The following is a 13,254-nucleotide window of genomic DNA, read 5'->3' on the forward strand; positions in this document are numbered from 1 at the left end:
TTTTCTATATCACTCACCTTATGATCACTTGTTTATCTGTTTGTTTGTTACACTTAATACATTGAATTGCATTTATTTATTGTGCTGTTGTTCCTTTTCTTGCAGATGTAGAACTCAGCACGTATTCTTGCTGAATTGCATCTTGTTCACATCTACCCACTTTTCCAGTGTGTTCAGATCTCGTTGAATTCTATCTCTGTCTTCTGGTCTGTTCGCTGCTCCTCCCAATTTGGTGTCATCCACAAATTTAATGAGTAGTCTCTCCACACCCTCCTCCAGATCGTTTATAAAAATATTGAAAAGTACCAGGCCCAGAACCAAATCCTGTGGCACCCCACTGGACACCTCTCTCCATTCAGATGAAATGCCATTGACAACTACTCTTTGAGTGCAGTTCTCCAACCAGTTCCGTATCCACCTAACTATCCTAGGATCCAGTCCACAGTCCTCTAGTTTACCCATCAGAACATTATGGGGAATCCCGTCAGAAGTCTTACTGAAATCCAGGTAAACAGCATCTACTGCATTCCCTCGATCTAGTAAGCTCGTCACTCAAAAAAGGAAATGAGGTTGGTCACCAAGTTGTCTTTCAGATGCTTGCAGATTGATCTTTTTAATATCTACTCCAGTATCTTCCCTGGGACAGAATTCAAACTGACTGGCCTATAGTTTCCTGGGTCATCCCTCCTCCATTTTTTTGAAAATTGGGATAATGTTCGCCCTTCTCCAATCTTGTGGCATATCTCCCATCCTCCAAGATGTCCAAGATGGACAAAGGCTCTGCAAGTTCTTTGAGTATTCTCGGGTGCATACCATCTGGCCCGAGGGATTTGTACTCATCCAGTACAGCCAGGTGCTTCTCAACTACCTCTTTGTTCAACCAGCAGCCCAGACACCGTGCCTTGCCTACTATCATCTCTAGATGAGCCCATTGTCTTTTTCAGGGGGAAACTGAGGCAAAATATTCAACGAGACTTTCTGCTTTCTCTCTGTCCTCTGTCAGAGTTTCTCCATTTTCACTCAACAGTGGGCCTATGGCCTCTTTTTCCTTGTGTTTGCTCCTCACATATTTGAAGCTTTTCTTGTAGCGAGCTTCCCTGGCCAGCATCAGCTCACTGTGAACTTTGGCCTCTCTGATGGCTGACCTACTGTGCCTAGAAACCTGCTGATACTCTTCTTTAGAGGTATGCCCTTGCCTCCATTTCTTGAACATTTCTTTTTTCTCCCTAAGCTCATCATGGAGTTATCTGTTCATCCACAATGGCTTCTTGGATCCTCTACCATGTTTCCTTCTTGTTGGAATAGTGAGGGCTTGAGCTTGCAAGTGCTCTTATTTTAGGAGAGCCCACCCTTCACTTGCTCATTTCCCTCCAGAAATCTTGCCCATGGAATGATTCTCATCATGCCTCTGAGTTTATTCAAATCTGCCCTGCCAAAATCTAACATATACGTGTGGCTACGAAATTCCTTGGACCTTGACAGCAAAAGTAATTCTAGGAGGACATGGTCACTTCCCCTAAAGTCTCCACTACCTTCACCTCATCTACCATCTCTTGCCTGTTGGTCAATATTAAGTCAAGTATAGCTAAGCCCCTCATAACTTCCTTAACAATTTGATGTCCTTTCCTGGTATCTTCTATAGGATGCAGATCTACCACATAACACCAGTTTCAGAAAAAGACTAAGCATATCTTTACTTGTATAAGTAATCATAGGTTTTTTAAAAAACATATAGTTGAGCAACAATTCACCAATGACAATTGAACAAACAAGAAAAAAACTGCCAAACATCTTCTGTACCTATATGTAGACATACCCCTATGTTAATAATCTGAAAATTGTCAGATTCATTGATCAGGGTCTATTCATATCTTTTTACATGTCTCCACCATCTTGGCCATTTCCATTCTGCCCATGTAGTTTCATGTCATCCTTCATGTCTCTCTGATGTCTCCACAAAAATCTGACTCTGTCAGGTCTTGGACCATTGTCTAATTTAATTGAAGCACATGCCGCTGCTGTTGCCCACCTGTGTCTCTGCCCCCAAACCCTACCCATGTCACTTCTGGTTAAAATCAGGTGACATCATAGATGCTCTAAGATTTGTAAATACTATGTTTTTTACTAGAAGTGATGGTAATGCACTGGCATTACACTGGAGCGGAAGTCCCATCCCCCTGATTGTTCCCGGGGGTTGCCAGCTGCTGCCTGGCAATCCTAGTTTTATCCCCCCACCCCAGACATCACTTGAATAAATAAAGCATCAAGAAATTAATCCAGATTCTCAAAGGAATTGAGTCATCATTTGAAAATAGCTTTGGATGCAAGAGTGAGGGGAGCAGGAAGCAGAGGGATCTTGCTTGGTAAATGGTGAAAACGGTGAAAAGTGAATCAAAGAATCCCCATTCACTTTTTAAAACAAAATCAAACAGCAATATGAATGAATGAATCCTATTTTTTTTTCATTGCCAGTGTTTTCAATAGGAGAAACATTTCAATGGCACATTACAGTTTTCCATCCAATATCAAAGACCTTCTCAGGGATTCTATGCCTCACCAGAGGAATCTGGCTTGTTTGACTCAGATAGCTAGGGTAAAGGGTCCCCCTTTTATAGGCATTTAAAATAAAGGTTTGTGGGGGGTGTCAAGATAATATGTTGTAATTTTGAGTTAAAATCCTGTATGTAAGTGTTTCAAGATCTGTCCTTGTGGAGCATAATTAGGCACCTGTATGAGGTCAGTTCTAGCCTCATGTAATTCAGCTGGGAACTGTCAGAATGTTACTTTGACAGGAGAAGATCTACATGGTGTCAACGGTAATAAATGTTTGACAGTTGGTGATCTAGACTGAAGGTTGGCCTAAGCCTGTTAACTCATCAAGAAAGTAATTAAGTAATTAGTGGGTAATTAACAATAGGACCAGGTATATATAAAGAGTAGAATCACAGCAGAAAGAGAGAGCTTGGTCTTGGCTTAGCTTGGATGCTGGCTGGGACCACATTTTACATGATTATCCAGAAAGAGGCCTGGAGAACCAGAAGAGTTGGAAGAATTACCTTTTGGACTAAGCAAGGCAAGGAATTTTACTTCAAGGCTGAGCTGCTGAAGAGAGCTGGCTGGAAACTATCCTCAGGATCGATGGTGAGGAAGAATTGAGGAGATTTGCTTTGTAAATATCTTGCGGAGACTGCACATTGTTTTTTGTAAGGTTTTTTTTTGTAAATAAACCTTTTTCTAAATTTGTTAATTAAAGGCTTATGGATGCTTGGAAGGTCAAAACTTCATAGTAATAGGAGGTGGCATCTAGGGATTTATAGAAACAACGACCTCAGGAAGCCCACAGTTACCAATGAGTAAGGGGCGAGGTCATCACAGGGGGAAATGTAAAAGCTGACCTTGGGGAAATGGTAAGAGAGCTCAGCAGGGAGAAACTTGCTTCACCAAGTGTAGAGCCAGATCATCTTGGCTCATCTAGGATGCCTGCGCAGAGTGATGCTACCCCCACACAGCAGTGGAAGGAGGAAGGCAACACATGCCCTACCCAAGTGGCTTCAGAGGAATTATTTCCCGTGACTCCCTCTATTTCTCGCAGCTGAAACCTGTGTAATCTGGAAAGAAGTAAAGGGTCTCAGCAGGGAGAATCCTGCTTCACTGAGCATGGAGCCAGCTCATCTCAGCTCATCTGGGATGGCTGCACAGTGACACCTCCTCCCACCTGGCTCCATAGCAGCAGAAGGAAGAAGGCAACACACACCCTACTCAGGCAGTTTTAGAGGAATACTCTTCTGGGACTTCCTCTATTTCTTGTGACCAAAGCCTGCGGCCAGGCCACAACCACGCACCACGGGCGACACCAAAATAGTGTAGCTGTTTGGCTTGGCCCTCAGACATGGACTGAGGGCTGGTCTGAGAAGAAAATACTGGTCCTTTTCTTATTTACTTTTTCTCTGATAGGGGTTAGGACCTTTCTTTCTATTTGGTGTTTCTATTTGGTTTTCATTAGGGCTGTCAAAAAAAAAAAATTCGGTACAGTTCGGATTCGGCCGAATTTGGCCCTTGTGGGTTCGGTACGTGCCGAAGTCCGAACTCCCCCACTTCGGATCCGTTCAATTCGGCGGGAATTCAAAGTTCGGGAAAAAAATTCGGCGGAATAAAGCCATTAAAAACACAACCGCGCCTTTCCGCGGCTCTGGGGGGGGGCATTTTTGGGCTTAGAGGTCCCAAACTTTCAGCAGAGCTTCAAAGGACGTATATTGAAAGACTCCCCAAGTTTTGTAAAGATTGGGTCAGGGGGGGGCTGAGATATGGGCCCTGAAAGGGGTCCCCCCCCACCCTTAATGTGGATCTCTCCAGCTTGCCGCCCACGCACAAAGCTCCCGGCCCGACAAACAGCTGATGAGAGCAAGGGCGGGGCAGGTGCTAAGAACTTTGCAAAGCAACACAACTGCAGAGCAACCCCTTTGCAAATATGCAAAGGGCGGGGCAGGTGTGAAGAATTTTGCAAAACAATACAACTGCAAAGCAACACAAGCACGCAATGCAAAACCTTTGCAACAGTGCATAGCAACACCTGACACCTGGGAGTTTGCATACCATGGAAAGGGACAGAGGCAGCTAGCTATGCATAATGAGCAGGAGGGGGTGGAATGTCTCCTTTTGCATTGGACTTGGGACCAGGCAGATGCATTCTTTAAGTCACCATTTGAAAACCAGTTTTGAGCAAGCATCAATAACCTAACTGATCTTATGAATAAGGAAAAACCTGAAGAATAAAAATGAAGCCCCCCCTCAAACCAGGGAGAGAGAGACTGGAGGGGGAACACACACCCCAGGCAGAACCGGCAAAAGCCCCCTTTGGCTTCCCCCCCCCACCCACAGAAACTGCTCCCTCCCCACACACACACACAGACTCTGCTTTCCCCCACACACACACACAGAAAAGAAAAAATATAGATTAAACCCCCCAAAGGGGTCTTACTGTGGCTGTCTTCTGTTCCAGCAGGAGGGGCTGGGAGGCTGGGTAATCCAATATGATTCCATTTGTATCCAATATAAGATCCATATGTATGCATCTCTCGAGGGTGATCCATTCATCCCAATAGGGGAAAGGGGAAAGCCCATATCTCGGGGGGCCCTGACCCAATGTTTACAAAACTTGGGTGGTCTCTTAAAAAGCCTTGACTGAAGCTCCGCCGAAAGTCTGGGATCGGCACACCCAAAAATGCGCCCCCTGCAGCCATGGAAAGAGAAAAGGGGGGGAGCCAATATTTCAGCCCCCACTGAACCCATCTTTACAAAACTTGGGTGGTCTCTTAAGAGGGATTCTCTGAAGCTATGACAAAATTTTGAGGGCTGAGCCCCCAAAAAAGCGCCCCCTGCAGCCACGAAAATGGAAAAGGGGGGAGAGGAAAAAGGGGTGGAGCCCATATCTCGGGGGGCCCTGACCCAATGTTTACAAAACTTGGGGGTATCTTAAGAAGCCTAGTCTGATGCTCCGCTGAAAGTTTGGGGTCGGCACACCCAAAAATGCGCCCTCTGCAGCCATGGAAAGAAAAAAGGGGGGGAGCCCATATCTCGGGACCCCCTGACCCAATGTTTACAAAACTTGGGTGGTCTCTTAAAAAAACCTGTCTGAATATCCCCTGAAAGTTTGGGGTCGGTACCCCAAAAAATGCGCCCCCTGCAGCCACGGAAAGGAGCGAATGTGCACAATCACCCCCTCACACACACATGAGGATTTCCCTCTCTCTCTCTCTTTCCCCGGCCGGCCGCACATCAGCTGATTCCTCCAGCACTCAATCCTGACTGATTGGCCAGAAGAAGACCCAGCTTGGCCACCGATTGGCCGGGGGAGGAGAATGCTGCTTACTGACGGTTATGCTGCTTACTGACGGCCGAATTGGCTGAATTTATTCGCCGAACTCCCGAACTCGCTGAATTCGGCCCCCCCGGTTGCCCGCCAGTTTTGAGTTCGGATCCGTCCGAACTAAAAACCGCCGAATCAAGGGAAATTCGGCTGATTTTCAGTTCGGGCCGAACCGAATTGACAGCCCTAGTTTTCATTTATATTTACTTATAGTTAATAGCTGTAATTGTTAGGCTACTTGATGTTATTTTGATTAGATATCAATGATGATAATTGGATTAATCTTAATTTGTAGATAGTGTCTGTAATTTAATAAATAATAAAGAGCATAACTCTAGGAATTTAGGAGTAGCAATTAGGGATATTTCAGTCTCAGTAAAACGCCAAAGAAAAAATACATACCATTTTCTGGTGAGAAATCACCTAATAAACCTCCAGGCTCTTTGGAAAATATAAGATTTCTCTTATAAAATGAGTTTAAGACATTTGAAGAGGCTATCTTAAAGAAAATTGATGATTCAGTAGCACACATGGGGGAAGGTAGAATCAATAGAGAAAAGACTTCAAAATAAAGAAAGGAAAACAGAACAATTTCTACAATAAATGTTTAATTGAATTAAGGGGACAAAAAGCAGAGATGGCACAATTAAAAATAAGTTTGAGGTCTTAGAAACGAAGTATACAATGAATGAGGCCATATGTCATCGTAATGATGATAAACTGTTGGAACTGGAGAAGAAAGTTAAAGAACATAACAAGAGCAGAGATTGGTTTTAAAACAGAGGTTTTAAAGAAAAAGAGGAGGGGGTGAAAATCTACTTATGTACTTAGAAGAGCTTTTTTCTGGGATTCTTGGTTCAAATTACAGCAAAACTATGAAAACTACCTGTGTTTTCAGAGTTAACTCACAATTTAGCAGAAACAGACAAACATGCAGGGATATTGTCATGATGTTAGATTCTGCCTCATTAAAAGAAGCAATATATTAAAAGCTACAAGATGAGCCCCTTAAAATACATATTGCTTCTGACTTGGCAAAAAAAGGAGCATGAAGTTCCTAACTGATAAAATTAAAGAAAAAGGCATTCAGTATAGATGAGGATTCTCTTTCAGATTGAATTGCAGACACAGAGGCAAAGCATATATCGTTAAAACCTCAGAAGAAGCTTAAGAAATAGTTAATATTAATTTTGACAACTAAAGTGCTGATGAAATGTTGTCGTTTTTTGTGTATTACTTAAATGTTCATTATGGGTAACTTAAAGTTAATTTCCATTCATGTAAATGGTCTAAACCAGGGATGGGGAACCTCCGGCCGCGGAGGCTTCTCCCCCATCGCTCCTGGCTGCTCGCACGGCTGGGGGCTGGCTGGCTTGGTTGTGTGTGCGCGCGAAGCGGGGGAAAGCCATGGAGGTTTCTCTTCGATTGCTCCCAGCTGCTCATGCGGCTGGGGGCTGGCTGGCTTGCGTGTGTGCGAAGGCGGGGGGAAGCTGCAGAGGTTTCTCCCCCATCGCTCCCGGCCACATGACGTGGGATAGCTAGCCACTTGTATAGGGAAAATGTATTCTTTAGATTAGGCTTTCTATTTCTTTTATCAACTGCAGCAAGAATGTGAACAGAATCTACTTGAATAAATGAGGCGCTGGAGATGCTGTTACTCCAAGGTTCACAGAAGCTGCCTTGCCATCCTCTCGCTGACTATCATTACTCAGGTTCACACTTGTGGACTCCTGCTGAGAAGCAGTTGTTTAAGAAGGCTTTTGGCATGCACAAGGACTTTTACCAGATACAGAAGACGACTGCATGCAGCCCAAAGAAAAGACATTGCCACCTGTCTAAACAGGACAACAAGCTAAAGTCAAGGACTTCTTAAAAAGCCTCACAGAGCACCTTCAGTCTAACCAGCAGCCTGAAGGAAACTCCGGACAGGCCCAAGAACACCGGCAGGGGGGGTTTCCATGTGAAGAATGTGCAAGGTATTCTTCTTGGTTTCCTGTACTATTGCAGTAGGGCTACTGCATACTCGCCAAAGGAATATTCTCTTTTCCTCCTTATCTCAAGGAATCTTACTGTGACAGTCTGAGGAACTCAGCTGTAGTTCATATCCTTTTCCACGTGAATCAGAAAAACCCAAACAGGGAACATTCTCATAGCATCTCATTTAGCACACTGAAAAACTCTGGTCCATGTTTCCCATCTAGAGTGTTTGATAAGATAAAAAGCCGGAATGCTCACATGAAGCGCCATTGCCTGCAAGAGCAGATGGATCCGATTATAAACCAGCCAAAAAAGTAAGAAAGAAGTACTTACTTTCTCCAGTGGTAACTGGGAAGATGCAGTTTGGGGGTAAGAATGGTGATAAACTAGCGTGCAACAGGAAAATGAGTCGGGGGCCCCCAGGGAGATTGCAGGTTGGAGAGGAGGGAGAGGGCGACGACACCCGGAGTGGGCGAGAAGAGGGAACGGCAGACGGGGGAGGGCAGCCGAGTGAGGCCCTCTGGGAGTGGGAGGCCGGGAGGATCCGAGCCCCGGTGCGTGGCGAGAGGACGATGAGAGGCAATGCCCCAGCAAGGAGGTGGTGTGTTAGAGGCTGAAGGGGAGGGGAAGAATAGACAGCGAGCAAGTGGGAGGAAGGGAATAGGCTTCCTCTGCTCCTGCTGAAAGAAGGCGGGGACAGGGAATTGGTGGATGGGACAGGTGGTGGGAAGAAAAGAATAAAAGGGTTGCCAGATGAGCAGCCGAGGAGGAAGGAGGCTGAAGAGGTGCAAAGTGCATCATTTGTGGTCCTCCAGCCAAAGAGGAGTGAAGAGAGGACGAGCGGTCCCAAAACTCCCCATCTGAGCCTTTGCTGGGCTGCCTGGGAGGGGCAGAGGCAAGCTGAGTAACACCACCTTCGCCATCATGTCAACCTGGACCCGCCTACACTCAGGGGCAAGTAGGAGGGGCGTGACACATCCTATACACATGCCTGGGCTGATATAAAATTATCTATCTATATATGTTTATACATTTGTTTAATACTTGTGTGTGCATTATATGAGTTTTTATTTGACCACTGATGAAGGCCTGTAGGCCGAAATGCACATGGTCTCTGGTTTAGGTCTATAACCTTATGAGTTGCCATTGTTCCTTCTTATAATTTTTAATGTTTTTAACCAATCTATAAGCACCTTAAAATAAAAATATTTTTCTATTATATAATTTTACCTTTTCCACCCAACCTTGGGTACCCAGTTTCTTGAACAACTGCCAGCTTCATCTTCTCAACAACAGAGACTTTTAAAGAGGAGAGAAATGTTTTGGATCTATACTTTGGGTACACTTGCACCAAAAGGTCTAAATGAGGAAACTGATTGGCTTTGTTTGCAATGACTTTTGGTTTTCTGTATTATATGTAGTAACTTATGGGTGCTTTGCTGTATGAAAAAATTTTCAACTTAAGGGTGAAGGGGCCTTTCTCTCCCCACCCCACACACTCACTCTCTCCTTTTTTTTGTTTGTTTCCTTTGCCTCTCTCCTCATCCTGCTTAGTCATGGTGATTACATCATACTTGTTAAGGAAGGTTGTGATCATCTGATAGCACTGTTTGGTTTATAATGGTATACACACTGTGTGTCCTGGGACGACCAAGAAGCCTGACGTCCTGGGCCTCCCATGCTCACTGCCATTTACCAACGCCTCCAGAGGACAAGAAAGGGAAATTCCCACAGAGACGCTGCCTGAGCAAGCAGCAATGCCACCCAGCTCCTTCTTCCCCTCAGGCCGCTCTAACCTGCTGCTGCCCAAAGCTCAGCCAGGACGAGGTCCCCACTCAGCCTCATTGGAAGAGGAGTGTCTGCCAGGAGAGAGCAAGCCGGACTGCTGCACACATCTCTGTGAAGAGCCCTACCCCCTCCGATCCGTGTTAGGCGGGCCAGAACAGGGCCAATGCTTAAGGCACCCACCTGACAGGGCCAAAGGTGAGCTGAACCAAGCTCCCCGCACCAGTCCTTTTATGGACACTTAGGGGGTGAGCCAGGAGGTGGGGTAGGGAGGAGCCTTTAGGAGCCGAGCCCCTATATAACGCCAGTTGGGGCTGAGGCCAGAGAGGAGATGCCAATGGGCTTCTGAGACTACTGAAAGAAACCAAGAACCCTGGCATCCTCTGTGGGTTAGGCCAGTTCAGACTCACCCTCAGAGTGGCCTGAGGCTGAGGAAGCCTCTGTGGCCAGACCCCTTGTCGGCTCAGAGGGTGTGAAAGAGGTGGGCCCTGGATTGATGCCCCACAAGGTGGTGGAGAATGCGGGCAGAGGGTGCCCAGTGAAATGACCCCCACCCCACTTGCCTACTCCCCCTGGCAGGAGCCATCCACTCCTGCACCCACCCATCTTAGTGGCCCCACCAACTACAGTGGCCTCAAAGATAGACATCGGTGAGGCAGCACGGGGTGGGCCCATGGACTTCAGCCAGTTTGGGTGCTGGATGGTTGAACATCAGGGACAGCTCGTGCATGACATATTCCAGCAACAACAAGAATCTCAACAGCATCTCCTGCAAGAGATGGCTCTCCACCAGCAGGAAGCCCAGGCCGCCTTGATAAGAGACATGTGTAAGACTCTGGAAGGCAGAAAGCAAGGCCCTGTGGGAGGACAGACTGAGGGCCAGGCTGAAGCCCTGGGCTGTATGCCCCTCATACCCCTCACAAAGCTGGGCCCCGAGGATGAAGTAGACAGCTACTTTGAGGATATTGAGGGGACCACCAAGGCCTCTGGTTGGCCTAAGGAATGGTGGCCATTCATCTTGGGTCCCTATTTCACCGGGTCAGTTCAGGCAGCCCTTAAGGCCTTATCAAAGGCTGAAACTGCAAACTACGACTGATTGAAGGTGGCTATTTTGGAAAGATATGTCATTTCCAATGAGACAGACAGAAGATCCAGACAATGGTATGGAAAAGACCGGTTTCTGTCAGATCCTTAAGGACACCGCCTACAGGTGGTAGCAGCCTTCAGTCCCTGAAATCAAGGCCATTGTAGATCAAATCATTTTGGAGCACCTCATTCAAGTAGTCCCAATGAGGGCCCTGTCAAGACAGAAAGGTTTATTCTATATGCCTGATCAAAGTTTCGTTCTCCATTTTGAAATGGTAACTGTTAACTGTAGTTATTTTCCAGAGCTCAGTTCACAGAAACCTAATGGCCTGCACCTGTAACTTGTTAGGCCAGTGAGATAGTGTTCAAGGACACTTACATTCCATCTTAATTAGATGGTACCGTGCATCTGTGAGAAATTGGGATGAGATCACTCTCCAGTGTGTGAGAAGAGTGCTGGCCAGAACCGGTCAGATCCAACTAGAAGATTCTCTCGGGCTAGTGCCCTGATTGGGGGAGAGGGATCATCTGACCCTGGGCTAGAATTTTATAATTGCAATTAGGCATTATGGCGGTCACTTCTCTTTTGCTATCCACATGCGTTACTGCTGCTTGGAACACTGTTATTCTGCAACTCATGTAATGCAAAGCTTTTGCCCAGTCTGAATGGCTGACACCAGACCAGCTTAGAGCAAGAACACCTGCTAAAGTACCAGCTAGTAAGTATTCTGATTAAGTTAGATTCTGTGCCGCCCCGGGCACTCTTCTAAGGGAACCAGACTCCCCATCGGGATCTGGAATCAGACAACTTGTTTGGCAATAGAAGGGGGAACCACCAGGGGCCAAGGACAAAAAGGCAGTACAGCCGGAGAGGCCAGACAGAGAAGTAGACGGGGAATGGGAAGGCAAAAATTCAAGGGGGAAACAGACACAGAAAGTACAAGAGAGAGGAAACAGGAGAAAGGGGAAGGAGCAGGGAAAAGAGAGTAAGATGGGGACTCTCAGAGAACCCTCCTCTGAAGAGGATGATGGGGGGAAGTCAGAGAAGCAGGAGAAGGATGCAGTAAGGAAACGCCAACAGACAAAGAGACAAAAAATTAGCGGTAATTGGTGGGTGGGACAGGTGATGGGAGGACGGGCATAAATCGGGAAGCAAGAACGAAAGCCGAGGAGGAGATGGGTCGAGGGTCCCTCAGATGGCTGGCTGAAGAACCCAAGAGACCACGAGTGACGGAGAGGGACGAGCGGTCCCTAAACTCGGAGTCTGAGGCTTAGCGAAGTCTTTCCCAGGAGGGTAAAATCAGAAGGTGGGAGGTAAAATACGGAAGAGGGCCGAACTGGAAGGCGCGTCAGAGAGCGAGTTGGAGGAAGAGCCTCACAACTTGGTGGAGAATGCAGAGCTCGTCGAACCTGTGAGCCTTTCCCGTCCCCTTCCTCACATCCCGGCCCCTGCGGGGTGGAGGTCGTCGCGGCTGCTGCGCCAACCTCCGGTGTTCCCGGGGCATCCGGCGTCCTTATTGCCAATACCGGCACTGGCTGTGGCTTCTGACATACCCCTTTCTTCTTGAGACTCAGCCGTCATGGACTTTACACAGTTCGGACAATGGTTGGCTGAACGGGACAAATGACTTTTCCAGGATATGTCCCGGCAGCACCAGGAATCCCAGGAACTCTTGGTCCGGGAGGTGCGACATATGGCTGAGGCGTGTATGGCCTTGACCTCAGGAGAAGGGGGGGTCCCCGCAGGTTCACAAGGTGGGCTGCGTCTCCCCTTGGGCACATTGGCTAAATTGGGTCCCGATGATGATATTGAGGTTTTTTTGGAAGCTTTTGAATGCATCGCCGAAGTGGTAGAATGGCCACAGGATAAGTGGGCGTACCTTATTGGTCCGTACCTGACCGGGCCTGCTCTAGCCACACTCAAATCTATGCTAAAATGGTTGCAACGGATTACGATAAACTAAAGAAAGCCATACTAGAACGGTACCAAATTTCCTCGGAGACTTACCAGCAAAAGTTCAGGGCCAAATCCTGGAAATGGGGGGACCAGCCCCGCGCCTTTGTTGTCCAACTCCAGGCCCTGGCATATCATTTGTTGAAGCCGGCCAATGTGGAGGCCGAAAGGGTAACCGACTTAGTGGTTTTGGAGCAGTTATTGGCGTCAGTGCTGCCGTTGCTGAAGGCCCGAGATTGGCTATCCTATGATACTCCCGGGGACCTACATGTAACCACTACATTATTCGAAAACGCCATCGCGACAAAGTCAGGGCGGACAATTTGACCCGTTTGCTATGGAGCAGCAGCGGCGGGGCAGTTGAACCTGGATGCGGGGAAAGGATGCGCCCCGGTCCATGGTTTCCGGGACCGGCGGAAAGCCTGCGACCGCGCAGTATGCCAGGACCAGGAACGGAGGGTGTGGTCAAGACCCCAGGTCTGAGTTTGAAAGTGTTGCAAGAACACTCAGAAAAAGGGGCGGTAGGACCATTTTTTACCTGCAGGAAGTGGGGGCACCTCCGCCGAGAATGTCCCACTATTGAATG

The sequence above is a fragment of the Euleptes europaea genome, chromosome 4, assembly GCF_029931775.1.
Source record: "Euleptes europaea isolate rEulEur1 chromosome 4, rEulEur1.hap1, whole genome shotgun sequence".
NCBI classification, from domain to species: domain Eukaryota; kingdom Metazoa; phylum Chordata; class Lepidosauria; order Squamata; family Sphaerodactylidae; genus Euleptes; species Euleptes europaea.